This window comes from Amblyomma americanum, chromosome 10, assembly GCF_052857255.1.
Source record: "Amblyomma americanum isolate KBUSLIRL-KWMA chromosome 10, ASM5285725v1, whole genome shotgun sequence".
Classification (NCBI taxonomy): domain Eukaryota; kingdom Metazoa; phylum Arthropoda; class Arachnida; order Ixodida; family Ixodidae; genus Amblyomma; species Amblyomma americanum.
In genome coordinates this window covers 112,412,014-112,428,042 of record NC_135506.1, presented here as the reverse complement: position 1 = coordinate 112,428,042, position 16,029 = coordinate 112,412,014, and the positions used below count along the sequence as shown (strand labels likewise).

General features: G+C 43.5%; 1 pseudogene; it reads right to left on the bottom strand.

The window, feature by feature from the left end:
- Positions 1–16,029, bottom strand: part of LOC144108637 (uncharacterized) — a 199,260-nt pseudogene that overhangs the window by 140,212 nt on the left and 43,019 nt on the right.

The following is a 16,029-nucleotide window of genomic DNA, read 5'->3' as shown; positions in this document are numbered from 1 at the left end:
TTCGGAGCGCGGTCTGGTTGTTTTTCCATATAAAATCTATTGTTCCTTTTCACATAAAAAAAAAATATTGCGCATGCTCTGGTGTACAGAATTCTCCGATATGGGATTACTGTTTTTGCTTTCTGCTCCGCCAGATGGCAAAACAGAGTTGACACTTTATTACGAAACATACTAAGCAACAGCCTACAACGCCCCCTTCTCTGCGTCTGATAATATTTTCACAGCCCTTGGTCTTCCATGCTTTCGAACACTCTTTTTACAGACTGTAGTGTTACGACATTTTGGGGACAGCAATTTCAAAACACGAAATACAGCTTCCCGACACCTGCGTGTTCCATTCGTTTTAAGGTGCCGCGCACCTCAACAAGGTATGGGGAAGCCAGGCGCTGTGTTTATGTTCCCCAAATTTTTAATGACTTGCCAAAGGAAGTGTTTTCCGCAACATCAAAAAAGTGCTAAAAATTATGGTTCACTCATTGTAACACGGTTCCAAAATGTCTGAAAAATGTTCATGATCAGTCACGAATTGTCAAACTACTGTTGTCTTAACTTAGGTTCCTTGCTGCTTATTTTCATTACTTGTTCATGTTACTTTTCCTAACCTTTTGCACCTTGGTCACTATTCATTTCGTGTTAGTATTGTGTTGATATTATGTTCATATTTTGTTTATATTGCGCGTCCGTCTCACTTTGCCAGGCCAAGTCTCTCAAGCCGCTAAAGGCTTTGAAAGGCCCGTTTCATTGCCCTGTACACGTTGTGCGCAATAAAAGATTTATTATTATTATTATTATTATTATTATTATTATTATTATTATTATTATTATTATTATTATTATTATTATTATTATTATTATTATTATTATTATTATTATTATTATTATTATTATTATTATTATTATTATGCAAGATTGCAAGAAATAAAGTAGTTGCTCTTCTCTGCGCTGCAAAACGTCGCTTTTTCTTACATAAATTTAATCAATCATCCAAAAGTGCTAGCAACACCTGGTCGCTGATAAACCATCTCAGAGGGAAATCCAAGACTGCAAAATCTGTGATAGAACATTTTCCAGGAAACCCTGTCGAAACAGCTGACTTGTTCAATCATTTCTTCAGTCAGGCTTCTACAGAGGCTTTATCTAAGCCTCGGCAAGATGTGACGCTCGGTGATTCTTTGGCACATCTGCATTTTTACCGCGGTTTTCGAAACCTGACCTTGCCCGGATCATTTTCAGTTTTCGAACGAATAAACCACCTGGAGTAGATGGCATATCTGTAAGCTTGCTGAGAGGGAACTTTGAGGCGCTTTCAGATATTCTGCTTTTCATGCTAAATGGCTTCCTAGATACCTGAACTTTTCCACAAAATCTAAAAACTGATTTAGTTAGACCACAAGTGCATAAGGCAGGAAATAAATCTATTATTGAAAACTATCGGCCCATATCTATTTTGCCCGCATTATTTCAGGTTATAGAAAAATTTTTGCTTGAGGTTATGACTCCTTTCATTCAAAAGTTTTCAGTTTTTTCTGACCGGCAATTTGGTTTTGTGCAAGGCTCGGGTACAATTTCGCTCCTGGAAGAATTTGCAGATGATTTGTATTCTGCTTTTGAACACAATCTGTTTAGCTGTGCCTTGTTTCTAGACGTTTCCAAAGCCTTCGACTCAGTTTGCCATGACATATTACTTCGCAAATTATATCTTACTGGTTTTAGGGGCCCGTTCTATACTCTACTTCAAAACTATCTCACTGATAGGTCACAAATGGTTGTTGTAGGTACCAATACTATAGGAGCAAATTATCCCTTGGTGCTGGTGTCCCTCAAGGGTCAATTTTATCGCCTCTTCTCTTCAACATATTTGTCGACGATTTCATTTCAGTAATCCCAAATGGTAAAGTGTACCAGTATGCGGACGATATCGTCCTTTTAACGAAGCATATTAACTACAAAAAGGCAATTGAATATCTGCAGCAATCGGTGCATGAAGCTTTGGGCTGGCTTCTTAAAAACAAACTCACCGTCAATCAAAAAAAGACAAAAATTCTATGCTTCAAAAATTCCTTGAAGATTGGAACCACGGTCATTCCAGTATACCTTCATACCCAAGACTGCCTATCCTGTAAGTGTACGCCTGTCGAAAATACAAACTCAGTTAAGTATCTCGGTATTCATTTCGATAGTGACTTGTCGTGGCATAATCATGGTGCGCATGTTTGCTCCAACTAAGATCTGTCGCATGTTTACTCTTTAACATTAAAAGTTTGGTGCCGTTTCAGACTAAAAAAATGATAGTACATTCCCTTGCATACAGCACCTTAGGGTATGGTATACCGGTTTTCGCTTTCGGCTCCCAGCGTTGGCAGGACAAATTTGATAACCTCTTAAAAAATACATTAAAAAGTGTGGCGTATAATCGCGTGACACCATCAAACAAAGACATTTTTCATGTTCTCGGTTTCCCGTCCTTTCAATCTTTATTCATTTCTACGGTTATGCTGCGTCATTTCTGGACGGATGAATTCAAGCATCCGCACGTCTCCCCACAACTGCTGCGCAAAGAAACGCGCTTCGTGGTACCACGCGTATCTACTAGATACGGAGCAGCAAGACGCTGCGTGTATGTCCCCAGGATATTTATTAATTTGTCAGACGATTATTTTTCTGTGGACCCTCGGTCTCAATTGAAGAGTTTGGTACGCATGTTGTAATGCATATGTATGCTCTTCTTTTCCTTTTGCTTGTCGCAGTTTGTAGTGATCATGCTTTGTTTCGATGCCTGGAGACTTGATCTATGTTTATCACTCTTATTTTCTTTTCTTTGTTGGTTTTAAATATGTACAGTACTCACGGATTGAAATAGGACATTCGGAGCGCGTGGCCGTCGCTTCATGGAGCGCCGCCCGTAGACGCTCATGGAACCAAGGTGGTGCATTGTGGTATGGCGCGAGAGGGAGAACATCTATAAAGCAGAATTGTTCCTTCCAGTAGCCAACGAGCCGGCCTGTGGTTTATCACATGCCTGCGTGGCACTGCAAGGCTAGCGCTCCGAATGTCCTATTTCAATCCGTGAGTACTGTACATATATACTGTAACCACATCGCTTAGCTGACGATGCCGGGCCACGTCACACAAGCCACCATCGGCTTAGATGGGCCCATTTTTTCTGTACTGATTTTTGGGTGCTTAATAAAGATTATTATTATTATTATTATTATTATTATTATTATTATTATTATTATTATTATTATTATTATTATTATTATTATTATTATTATTATTATTATTATTATTATTATTATTATTATTATTATTATTATTATTATTATTATTATTAGTCGGCGGCGATGCGTGGGCCACATCACTGAGACCTTGTACTTTTCACAGGTGGTAGCAGTATTAGTAAACAGCTATACCCGGACGGATTCAGCCCGCAACATCGCCTCAACGGACAGCGGAAGATTGCATGGGGGACACGCTACTAGCTGCCGCCAAATCAGGATCAATCAAGATCACCGCAAGCAACACTGAACCAGCGTTTTCAAGATAAAGGAACCGCCTTCCCGGACCCTTCTGCAGTCGGCGGCGATGCGTGGGCCACATCACTGAGACCTTGTACTTTTCACAGGTGGTAGCAGTACCAGTAAACAGCAATACCCGGACGGATTCAGCCCGCAACATCGCCTCAACGGACAGCGGAAGATTGCATGGGGGACACGCTACTAGCTGCCGCCAAATCAGGATCAATCAAGATCACCGCAAGCAACACTGAACCAGCGTTTTCAAGATAAAGGAACCGCCTTCCCGGACCCTTCTGCAGTCGGCGGCGATGCGTGGGCCACATCACTGAGACCTTGTACTTTTCACAGGTGGTAGCAGTACCAGTAAACAGCAATACCCGGACGGATTCAGCCCGCAACATCGCCTCAACGGACAGCGGAAGATTGCATGGGGGACACGCTACTAGCTGCCGCCAAATCAGGATCAATCAAGATCACCGCAAGCAACACTGAACCAGCGTTTTCAAGATAAAGGAACCGCCTTCCCGGACCCTTCTGCAGTCGGCGGCGATGCGTGGGCCACATCACTGAGACCTTGTACTTTTCACAGGTAGTACTTCTGTTCGTTTTCCTGCATTTATTCTGTTTTTCTTTTGCCGCCGACTGCTCACCTGTGTTATTTCAGTTGTACGGTGTTAGGATGGATAAGTGCTTAAGTTGTCAAAAAGAGTTACCAAGTGATGGGCGCATTATGACGTGTTCAGATGGTCAGCACTCGTATCACCTAGGGCAGGTTTGCTCGGGAATAGCACCAAACACTTTTACCACAATGGGACAAACTAAACGCGATGTATGGATCTGTAAAACATGCAGGACTGCAAAAAAGCGTGGTGGTCCTTCGTCGCAGCTGGATGCCGAAGGCGTAAACGAAAGCGCGGAAGCATTATCGGCTTTGACAGATGAGATAAAGGAAATAAAAAGAAACGTTGAGGCGCTGCCGGCCCTCGTGGATAAGGTAGATTCTTTACTACTTCTAAAAACAGAAATCCTTAGACTGGCGAAAACAGTGGGAGACCTCGAAGAATCAGCTAATTTCCTATCAAATGAGTGCGACTCATTGCGAGAGCAGATGAAGTCGAGCCAGGAATCGGCGTTCGCTCGAGACAAAGAGATACAGGCCTTGCGGGAGACTGTAAACCAACAGAGTGCGCAGCTGCACAGCATGCTCAAAGAACAAAATGAGGCGGAGCAATACAGCCGAAAAGCTAATATTAAGATATATGGTATGCCAGTTACTCCAGATGAAAACCTGCTAGACAAGCTACAGGAAGTGGCGGAAAAACTGGAACTGGTAAACTTTTCAACTGACCAGATTGTTGCGGTTCATCGCCTTCCTGCCAAGAAAGACAGCATTCCTATCATCCTGGCTCGCTTCTCTAACGTAGCAACCAGAGAAATATGGTTTAACGCTCGAAACAAGCTCCGAGTACTGCATGAATCACAGTCACTGCCAGAGATATTTTTCAATGACAACCTAACAAAGATGAACCGTGACTTGTTCTGGAAGGCCAGGAAGGCAGGAAAAGAAAAGGAATATAAATATGTTTGGGTAAGAGGAGGTAAAATCTTTGCCAGGAAAGAGGAAAAGGCTCCTCTTGTGAGAGTAACATGTGAAGAAGACATAGCACAAATAAAATGAACAGCGCTTCATCAGCTATTCTAAGTTTTCCGAATTTTGAATCATTCAAAAAGGGTTTTGGCCCAAACTCAGGTATAGAATTTACTGTGAATAATGTTAACATTCGTAGCTTACGCAAATACTGGTATGAGTTTAAAAATATCGCACAGGGTGTCATTGCTTTCGTAGATATATTTGTGCTAACAGAGATAAATGTTCAAGATTCTTGCCTAGATCTGTTTAAGCTGAATGGTTATCATTCAACGTTCGCGACTCGTTCTTCACGTAGAGGGGGTGGAATTGCTGTCTATGCCCGTGACACGTTTGATGCATCTAGAATAGATATATCTTTTGTCCACGCAGAATGCCTAGCTTTGGAACTTTGCTCCAAGCAAACTTCATTAATGTTACTGGCAATTTACCGGCCACCATCTTACAGTGTCAGCCGTTTCTTACTAGAATTAGAAATAATCTTACAGGCGAATAGTACAATCGATCAATTTTGAATAATAGGTGACCTGAACATAGACACATTATGCCCCACAAAAACGGCTGTGGCAGACTACCTAGCCGTTCTTTCAGCTTCTGGTATAGAAAATGTTATCAACGCACCGTCTCGCGAGGAATTTCTCGGTGGTAGATTAGTTCAATCTTGTCTCGATCACATAGACATTCGTGCACCAAACTGCAATTTTTCGTCAGCTGTCATTACGCAGCGTTTGGCCGATCATTATTTTACAGTCGGCAGCTTCACTGACCGTAATACTGATAAAATTCAAGGGCCGCAAACTTCAAACACCGCTCAAAATAACTTTCACGTCACTATAGTAGATCAGCGCATGTTAGATAACCTAATTCGTAGCTTCAACTGGCAGTTATTAGTTGGGTATAACCCCCCTCATATACTTTATTCTTTGTTCTGCCAACAATTAAGGATATTTGAACAAGCCTCGAAGCGGGTCATCCGCAAAAAACAGACGCAATCATATCTGGTTCAATGCACCAATTTTGCAAGCAATTCTGCACAGAGATGGGCTGTGGAAGCGTTGTAGGCGTTCCCCTAAAAATCTTGAATTGCGCACCGAATACAGAGCCGCAAGAAACAGAGTTGTCGCGCTTATTCGTTCTGCCAAACGGCAGTACTACCGTGAGCAATTTAGAGAAGCTACCAGAAACCCCGCCAAAACTTGGTCATTAATTAATAATTTGAGAGGCGTTAACAGAAATGAGTCATCTTTTCAAGACATTTTCTCGTGTAATCCTCAGCAAACAGCTGAATTATTTAACAAACACTTTGCAAGTGTATCTCAGCCTTGTTCATCCTTGCCACACGATAGATGTTCCTTGACACATACAGTATCTGCGTCCGCCTTTTTACCGAAGCTGTCTGCAGGTGATCTGGCCCGTATAATCTTTAGCTTCAAACGTAAAAAACCACCTGGTCTTGATGGTATTCCAGTGTCCCTGCTTCAGAGAAATTATGAAGCGCTGGAGAACATACTTCTGTCTATGCTTAACGGATTCTTAGAGACTGCTGAAATACCGAGTATCTTAAAAACGGCGATTGTGAGACCAATATACAAGGGTGGCAAGAGAGAGCTTCTTGATAATTATAGGCCCATATCCATTTTACCAATACTTTCCCAGATTTTAGAAAAATTTATGTTAGAGTGCATGACATCATTTGTGAAAAAGTTTTCTATTCTGTCTGACCGACAGTTCGGGTTCATAGAAGGCCGCGGAACGCTATTACTTTTAGAAGAATTTGCAGATGAATTGTATACTGCTTTTGATCACAATCTGTTTGCCTGCTGCCTATTTCTATATATCGCCAAAGCTTTTGATACAGTAAATCACGAAATATTATTACAGAAATTGTACCTACTTGGATTTAGGGGTCCATTTCATAAACTTTTAAAAAGTTAATTTCAAGATCGCTCACAAGTCGTAGCCCTTGATAATACCAAAGCCGTGAGCAGCCGTCAGATGTTGAAGGCTGGGGTTCCTCAGGGGTCCGTTCTGTCACCTTTACTTTTCAATCTATTTATAAATGACTTCGCGTCAGTGATAACAAATTCCCTGGTCTTCCAGTACGCCGATGATACGGTGTTACTAACAAAGCACATTTCATACAAAACTGCGGTTTCCTTACTGCAAAAAAATATCGGTAATGCTATGCACTGGTTTCCTTTGAATGGTCTTTTGGTAAACCACCAAAAAACAAAATTAGCTTGTTTTAGAAACCCCTTGAAGACAACTGTACGGACTGAATCTGTTTTCTTACACTGCCACAACGGTAAAGATTGCCATTGCGCTCCTGTTGAAAATGTTCATTGTATAAAATATCTGGGTATATACTTCGACAGTGATCTGTCTTGGCACAGTCACATGGCATATATTTGTAGCAGATTACGTAGCACTGCATGGCTATTGTTTACAATTAAATCTTTCCTTCCTGTATCTGTAAAAACGACAATCATGCATGCACTAGCGTACAGTGTTATAAGGTACGGCGTCACAGTTTTTGCGCACTGTTCTTTCAATCTTGTCTCGATCACATAGACATTCGTGCACCAAACTGCAATTTTTCGTCAGCTGTCATTACGCAGCGTTTGGCCGATCATTATTTTACAGTCGGCAGCTTCACTCACCGTAATACTGATAAAATTCAAGGGCCGCAAACTTCAAACACCGCTCAAAATAACTTTCACGTCACTATAGTAGATTGTTTAGTAGTTATATTTCAGTGTGTGTGTGTGTGTACACTTACCATGATATTTTATTGCTTATACTTTCGCCCGCCGTTGCTGCCGGGCCTAGTCCTGCAAGCCTTCTCTTGGCTTTGACAGGCCCGAGTTTGTATGGATAACAAGATGTTATGGCAATAAAATTATTATTATTATTATTATTATTATTATTATTATTATTATTATTATTATTATTATTATTATTATTATTATTATTATTATTATTATTATTATTATTATTATTATTATTATTATTATTATTTATTATTTATTATTATTATTATTATTATATTTCTGACGTGGGATACAGAGCACAGCCCATGCGATCGAATATCTTGAGGTGTGGCAGGCAGGCTGTTCCGACAAGCCGTGGACAACGCCCTGCCTTGCCATGCGTGGAAATTGCGAATGCCGAATTGCTTCCGTCGGTCAATAACCCTGAAGCACGTCTGGGAGACGCAGCCTATTTATGCGCCTCTTGCTGTTGTGGTTGTAACAGACGGAATTCGGCACATGCCGCACTGTACGCACTGTGAATGTTGTCGTATGTGTTCCTTATTGTTCTTTGTAATGATCGCGCAAGTGCGCACTTTTAAGCTGAAAATAACTTTATGAAAGCGCAGAGCTGGACGCCTGTCTACTGCGGGTCAGATGGGAGGAAAGCTCAAGACAAGAAAACTGCCTAGCAGAATCGTCCCTGCTCGCCACAGCTTTTTCCCTTTGCTGCTCCGCACTGCTGAGAATAAAAGAAAATATCGAATCCATTGAAGCTTTCAGAGCGGCAAGCTGCCCAAGCCCCGTGGTGAAAATGGATCGGCATTTTGCAGTCGCTGAAAACGAGGATGCAATATTTAGCTCTATGGGACTGCAGATGAAGCGACGATATCAAAAGCCATAGCGCGCTAGAGCATTTTTTTTTCAAAGTGAAATTACGTGCTGAAATCGATAATATTGGTGCATTTCTTCCAAACGGCACTGTGACCATGCTTGCTGGTTTTTAATCTTACCCTCATAAAGAAAATCTTCTCAAACGCATCAAGGGAGTTTGCGACAGAGCCTAAGTGGTTAATAGCAAAAGCGATATTTATATCTTCTTGTGAGTTGTAAACAGATAGCCTTAAACATACTCTTCTTTTTAGGAGCTAAAATTCATATTTTTATCCGCTGCCTGGCTATTTGTTCTGCAGTGAGTTTCAGTTACTGAAGGTTGAAAACCACAAAAATACGGAACCATCGCAGAGGCATTGGAATATGCGTAGCGAACATCCCACAGCCGATAGACAAGCAGTCGCGAGTTTTCACCAGAAATATATAGTGCGCGCTGTACAATTCAAGTGACAATTGAAGCAGATCGGGGAACATCAGCGAGCAAGCACCCTGCTGAATTTGCTGCATCACAGGAGGAAATGGGAAATTTAGCGCACGTTTAAACGCGCGATGCGCAGTTTTGTGGCGTCAGAACAATCCGTTGTGATGTGTACGCGACCTTTGACGCCTCGTCTTAAATCGCGCTCTTTTGGGCGTCCAACAGATTGCATTTTCCTAAAATGTTCATTTTTCACCGCAATGCTTTCAAGCTGAACTCAACAAAGAGCGCTGATTCCTTTCCGTTTCTCTACTTTCTGTGTGGGGACTGCATTATACAGGCGTGTTCCGAACAGACAAAAATAACGTGCTTTTTATCGCCTGCGATTTTCCTTCAACTCACGCGTGCGTGTCGTGGTCGTGGTCGTGGTCGTGGTCGTGGTAGAGGTAGTCGTAGACGTTGTTGTCGTCCCCTCTGTTGTCGTCCGTGCCGTGATGCGTGAGGTGACTTCCTCTGCACGTGCCACGCAAACAAAGCCATTTGGGCGAGGGAGAACGCCTCCTCTCTGCAATACTTCAAATCTGTTTCGCTGCCGCTGCCAACAGGTTAGTGGCAATTGCACACAACCGTCTAGCGAGAAATATGGCGGCGCCCAGGGATTGCTTATTGCGAGACTCTTGAACAGCAAGCAGCCATCTCCACATGCGACGCTTCGCGTTAGGTTCGAAGGCGTTTAACGCCAATTACCTCTGTTGCCTTTCAAATTTTGCATCCAAATTAAAAAATTCTGCACAGGAATCAGTCATGAACAAAAACAACATCATTTTTGAGGTATTCTGACATTCTCACTTCCTGAACCATACATGGGCATAAATCGTGAAAGTGTTCATAATTCAATACTGCCAGCTTATTTAAAGGCCACTGAACGACCGCTGCATTCGGTAGAGTGCTTTCGCCAAGTTCTCTTTATTTTTCAGGAATGACGCTTTCAGCACATTGTTTTTCTTGCAAGAAAGCCGACGCGCATAACCATCTCACTCTCGGCTACAATAACGGTTGCTACGTTGAACAGCAGCCCGCATTCAGGTCTTAACCGCCTGCTTAAAAATCAAGGCTACCTGCAAAGCGCAACTGCTAAACTCGATCTATCTAGACCGTCATCCGATAGAGCTTTTTGGCGGGCTACTTGGTGCATGAAGTCAAGTGAAGGAAACAGCGAAAAAGGTAGAGACGTGACAAGACCAAACAGGCCTATGTTGTCGTGTCACGTCACCGTCTTTTGCGCTGTTTCCTTCACTTGATTACAGCGTCAGAATAATTGATTATATGGCCCGAATCATGGAGCCCGAAAAGTTTTCGATTCAGTGCAGTGCAGCCTGCCCAGCTTCTAGCATTGTATATAATTTAGTGTAAGGCTAAATTTAGGACCGTCCAGAGGAGGGAGCTCAACCCGCACAACTACACAGCCATAATTTTGGTGCCACGCACAGTTCCAGGTGTGCTTCCCAGTGCGGACGCCCTAACGATCGCAGCGCAGCAGCTTTTTGCGCCTATACATAGGGATGCTAGGATGGAGGGAGGTGAAGCGAATGCGAGCACGAGCAGTCTCGAACAGGTCTAGCGTGTTCTCATTTCGGTCACGAACTTCATCTGCAGATGTAGCGCGTGTAGCCATGCGATGGTATGAGAAACTCAGAGGATGCTGCATTGGTGCTCGAATAGTGGCTAAGACGTCATGCTGCGCTGCAGGTCTTTCTGTTATCATATGCGCAAACACCTCTCCAAAAATGTCGTCAGGTAGCAAATCGTAAAGGCCCCAGAGCAAAAAAAAAAACAATTTATGGGGGCACTGTGGTGACAATTGATTAGTGCAAGGAATTTTTCTTTATTTTGTTTTCTTTTCTTCTACTGAGCATATTCTGTTCATATTTGGTTATATAGAGGATAATCTGGATCTAAGCTAGTTGGTTCATACAGCACTTAAAAGAGTAGCCAACTAGGAACAGCACACAGCAAGGACACACAACACGAGGCTGACTATCAACTGATCTTTATTTCGGCGCACAGAAGAATACTTAGAGGAAAAGAGGGAGGTAAAGGGGCAGAAAATAAAAAAAAATGGTGGTGGTTTAGCTCTGGTTAAACTTGAAGTGACGCGATAGCTACAGCTGGCCGAGTGGAACTTGGTCACATGAAGAACCACGTGATCAGCCACGGCGCCGAACCGGCGGCAGCTGCTTCGCACAACGTGACCAACCAGGTGGCAGTGTGGCGGCGCAGCCACGGCGTGGGGGCGCCGTTACGCTGAAGGCTCGAAATGCCACTGTAATGTAGCTATCGCTACAATAAAACATTGCGCAGTCGCGATGAAACATAAGGAGTCAACGTCACCGCATAAAAACGAAGTAGCTAGGAAAAACCAAGTGCAAAAAAAAAAGCGCGAGCGTAAGGCCCCGACATAAAGATCACTTCTAAGTCAGCCTCGTGTCGTGTCTCTTCGCTGCGCGCTGTCCCTCTTTGGCTACTGTTTTAATTGGTTACATACTTTGCCATGTGTTTCTCTCAATGCAGGATCTTTACTCAACTTTGCTGGGTCAGTCCTAACTATTTTTGTGTGTAAAAGTAAGATGTTGAGTGTAAAAGCAACATCGTGCTGATCACAAAAGAAGGCAGGCCACGTTGCTTTCTATTTACGTGCGGACGAAAGCGCCACAGTAAATATGACCACCGAAAATTTCTGTTCTGTCCCGGACCATCTCCCATTCTAGGCAGAAACACTGGCCTAAAAGCGATGCGACATGCAAATGATCGCCCTTGGCTTTTAGAGTCGCGTAGAAAGGAGCTCATGAAAACCTCTGTCGGTCGACACGCCGCATGAGAAAAAATGCAGGACTATGAGAACGCGCAGAATTCATGCTTGCTCCGAGCTGTGACCCCGGGTAAACTATGGGCTACAGTCGCTCACCAGAATATTAAAACTTCCGGGTTTCTCTCTTAGCTACCAATCAAGTATCTTAAATTAGCGTGTACAAAAAAGTTCCACCTACAGTGTCGTGGACGCATCGCTTAAGGTAAAAATATCTTGTCTCCAGCCTCCGTAAATGTGACACAATACCAGCAGCTGTCCTGTCACCTACTGTTGATAGCGGTTAATTTTTGGTGTAAACAATAAAAGCAATTTGACTTTTCTCGTAAGACTTTGTATAATTCCTTTCCGCGCTTTCAATGCACCTGTGTGAGCAAGAAAACATCCAGTGAGGGTTTATAACAAATCGCTATGACACCTCCACTGGAAACGTCTCTGGCGCAATGCGATGCGTGCAGGGGCCGCCCGTAGTCAGCCATACCCGAAGATCTTTCTCACGAATGTGCGACAATCGGAACGTGAAAAACACCAAAATAAAATATATGAAAGGTCTTAATTCGCCACGGCATAGCCAAAGCTCTCAGTTCCTTAGCGCTTTCTGTATGCAAGGAGATTTCAGTAGGCGTACAAAAATTCCTGCGCCACAAAGAGGTCTCAGTAGAATAGTTAACACATAGTTTTTCCTGATCTAACCTCCAGCTCTGTAATATCCAAGAGCCTCAATAAATTCACCCAGACTCCATATCTCCGTTTTACACACGGCATACATAGCATTCGTACGCTGTGTGCCCTGTAGCCACATGCACAAGATTTAAGTGGTAACCGCGCGAGCAGACCATTCCTCGCGAAGCGACGTACGATGGCGACGGCTGCGGATTATCACTCCCGCCGGTACACCCACACGAAGCGACGAGACTTGGTGGCCGAGCGCGGCATTAAAGCAGTGTTGCTCGGTTGCGGCCGCTACACTGTTCTCTCAGAGATATATACGTCACCCTCCAGCAAATAGAGATGTCAGCGCCAATTGTAAACATAGTCACAGGAGAGGAGCCAACTGGAGCGTCGTATCGTCGTCATGACATCGGTATCCAGCAGAAAATAGAAACAAGACTGGTTTCAACAATGAACGCCTTTCGAGCCACCGCCGGCGAAATAAAGCAGCTTCGTGGCCCGGTGCCTATCGCGCTACGCGTGCACGCAGGAATCATTCAGTTTTACGCATCAGTTCTCTTCCAGTAACCTGGTGCGCTGAAGCAGTCGAAATCAGAACTAACCGGAGTTTCTACCCCTGGTTCCGTGCCTCGCTATATCATACGAGTGGACAGGGGCTAGTGCTTCATCTTTAAGGCTTTAAACAGCATGAATCACAAAGAAAGCAATGACGAAATTATCAGACAGTGCGTTGAAAAACTTTATGAAATATATGGGCACAGCGAACTCTGCATAGTGGTGCCTATGTACATATGTCAGGTGCTGAGACTTCTAATATCGTACACACAGCTCTTACAGCTTTCATTGAATTTGTTACACGCATGAAAGCTGACGACAAAGCGATCGTCAACGGCATGTTCGCTGAAACCGCGCTAGAAAAATTAACTTCACTCTAAAATAGATCGGTAGATACGCGTGGGTCCGCAACGCCTTCTGCCATTCGATACTGTTACCAGCAACCTAATTGCGATGAGTTCAATTTTGTGGAAACCCAGAACCTGAGCGAGAGCGGTTCAGCGGCCCTCAGCTCATCGTACTAAGTCACCGCGTGGCGTGTCCCGCACGTTAGCGTCTCATGCGATTAGCACTTCAGGTGCCACGTCCACCTCTCGTTTCTCACCCTGTTCACGCCTGAGCGATTGTTATGAAGCCAAAATAAGAACCAGCAATGTCATTCTCACCTCTGAAAACTGAAGAGTTGGTGGAATTTACAGATTTTATTTTTGGCTATAGCAGGATATTTTTAACGTTTCAAGGGTATGAGAGGTTCCGTAGTGGAAAGCTAGAGGTTAATGCACCTTGGGAGTTCTCTTGCGAAGACGTACGCTTCTAACCGAATAGCTTGGGAGCTTTGGAGTCAAGGTGTGTCTGCACGGTGACCAGCAGTACGGCACAGGACACCCTTATACTTCCGTAGTTTTTTTAATTTGGCATCTCAGCACTTTGCCTTACAAGAATAGATTCGTTCGTATTCTGCTCCTTGCTTCGTTGTTGCAACCTTCCTTGTCCAGCTATTCTCACGCACTAGTTAAACAACATCCGACCAGCGCTGAGGCTCCCTGCCAGGGGAAGTTCATCAGAAACACAGTAAATCTATTAAACTGTTTTATAGTAATCTTCTTTTCCTGAGCCCTGACAGCCATTTCTGGCTCCACTTGCTAGGGAGTCACCAGGATGAAGCAACATGACTAACCCTGGCTGTTACAATCCCAAAAGAAAAAACAACAGGTGATATAGACGTATTGCAGAGATTTCCAGCGCTACGAAGATACGCACAAGAAAGAGGACAATACGGGCGCTTACTACATATATAATTCTTTACCCCGAGCCGTGTGCTTTCTGCCTCTCTTGTAGAAAAAAACTCTACATTGGACAGACGGGACGTTGCGTGAATGAGGGACTAAGGGAACGTGCAAAAGATATTGAAAATAATGAGGCTGACAGTCTTGTCGAACACTGTAGGGCTTGCACCAATTCTACACCAGGTTTCCGCGTTGTGAGGATTCTGTGTCGATCCAGACCGCAGACGGCTCGTGAAACTCTGCAAGTCTCTTACATAAAAAGAAAACCGGGTTCAATCTGTGTCAATGACACTTCAGTCTTTCTTTATGAGGCCGACCTGAAATTTCTATCACACCTACTCTGACAAGATCAATGCTTGTTTTCCCGGTGTTTTGTACACGAGTGTCTCAGCATGGAGGATTATGTGTGTCGACTGCTTTCGCCTCATTAAACTGTTGTAGTAAGCGCCGGTGTTGATCTCTCTTTTGTGTGTGTGTATTCGTTACGTTAAAAATCCCGGTAATATGTCTGAAAACTAACTAGCTTTAAGGGTATACACGGGATTCAAACATACCAGCTGGGGGCTTGGACGACGGACCGCTGGGAGGGTTCGACTTGTACTGGCCTTCATCTGTATTTTCCGCCTCATCGTTTTCAGGTTCCTCCACTGCGATGTCGGAGAGGCATTTCAGAGCATCAGCAAGCCGTATTTTCCAGATCATTTCATGCATCACCAAAGAGAAAAATCTATTCTTTCTGTACGTGTGGTTCTGCGGGTATCCTGTCAGTTTCACGCCGTTGCGATGTGCAGAAAGTTAACTGGTTAGCACGGCTGAACAAGATCCTCCTTCTTGCTATTCGCGGCGTCAATACAAGACCCGAAAGAACGAACATTTTATATATAATGTGCGCGGCCAGTATAAGAAAACACAGGCCACCCAATCTCACAAAGAAAAACTTCACGACCACTATTTGCTTGCACTACATTTAAAACTTATTCCTTGCTCAGCTAACACTGAGACTTGCGTTCTTTTACGCCACTATTTTGTAATAAGCAGCAGGCATGTTTAGAATACTGTACAGTTATACGTATCAGTTTCAACATCGACATTACCCTTATTAAGAGACTTAGTTTCTGTGTGCCTAGTATGCTTGACTTCGTTCATACATCGTCCTAGCTTTAGTTCTTGCTGAATCCTCTTTATAATTTGCTCCTTAATGGCTCTTGCCTGCGATCTTTGATTACCTTTCAGGGCACGCGAGAAATAAATCTTGAAGGTTTGGAAGAGCGGAGAGGTCGGCAGGAGTAGCTCGCTTCTGATTCTCTACTCCGCATTAGAGGGACTAAGAACGGGGAGCGTTCAGAATTAGAGCAAAATGAAGACTACGTGTAATGATCAGTGAGCTGTGCCCGTGTGTGTACTCGCAGTACATATCACTTT